We start from the raw sequence: 1,122 nt of genomic DNA on the forward strand, positions 1-1,122 counted from the left end.
CGTGTTAGCCAGGATGGTCTTGATCTCCTGACCTCGTGATCCACCCGCCTTGGTCTCCCAAAGTGCTGGGATTACAGGCGTGAGCCACCGCGCCCAGCCAAAGTGCATATACTTGCGTCATGTTTGTTTTGAATACATTCAGCCAGTCTATACAAGGAGAGAATTTAATCCATTTACATTTAAGGTTATTGATTTGGGTGTTTTTTTCCTATCATATTGTTGTTTGCTGGTTGTTCTATATATTCTTTATTTCTTCTCTTATTGTTTATTATTTTGGTCTGGTTGTTTTCTGTAGTGGTACCATTTGAGTCCTGCGTGCTTGCTTTACCAGTGTTTTATACTTCCATGTGTTTTCATGATGGTAAACACTTCCAGGTTTAGGATGCTCTTGAGCATTTCTTGTATGGTCAGTCTAGTGGTGATGAATTCTCTCAGCTTTTGCTTGTCTGGGAAAGGCTTTACTTCTTCATTTAAGAAGCATTAGTTTCTTTCAGCACTCTAAATATATTATCTCATTCTCTCCAGGCCTGTAAGGTTTCTGCTGAGTGATCTACTGTTAGTCTGATGGGGATTCTTTACAGGTAACTAGATGCTTTTATCTTGCTATTTTTGGCATTCCCTCATCTTTGACTTTAGACAGTGTGACTATAATGTGATGTGAAGAAGTCCTTTTTGATTGTATCTATTTGGGGATCTCAGAGCTTTCTGTATCTGGATGTGTAAATCTATTGCTAGACTTGGGACGTTTTCCTCTATTATTTCATTAAATAGGTTTCCTAATCCTCTTGTTCTCCACCCTCTGGGACCCTAATAATTTGAATATTTGGTCACGTTATGGTGTCCCATATGTCATGAAGGTTTTGTTCACCTTTTTGTTCTTTTTTTCTGTTAGCCTGAATAGGTTATTTTGAAAGACCTGTCTTCAAGTTCCAAGATTCTTTCTTCTGCTAGATCTAGTCTATTGTTGAAGCGTTCTTTCTTTTTCTTTTTTTTTTTTTGAGATGGAGTTTTGCTCTGTCACCAGGCTGAAGTGCAGTGGCACGATCTCTGCTCACTGCAACCTCTGCCTCCCGGGTTCAAGTGATTCTCCTGCCTCAGCCTCCTGAGCAGCTGGAACTACAG

General features: G+C 39.9%; 1 protein-coding gene across 3 annotated transcripts in view; it reads right to left on the reverse strand.

The window, feature by feature from the left end:
* The window catches only part of LIN9 (lin-9 DREAM MuvB core complex component), a 111,359-nt gene that overhangs the window by 19,741 nt on the left and 90,496 nt on the right, over nucleotides 1-1,122 (reverse strand). The window lies entirely within an intron of this gene.

The sequence above is a fragment of the Colobus angolensis genome, unplaced genomic scaffold, assembly GCF_000951035.1.
Source record: "Colobus angolensis palliatus isolate OR3802 unplaced genomic scaffold, Cang.pa_1.0 Scaffold288, whole genome shotgun sequence".
Taxonomy (NCBI): domain Eukaryota; kingdom Metazoa; phylum Chordata; class Mammalia; order Primates; family Cercopithecidae; genus Colobus; species Colobus angolensis.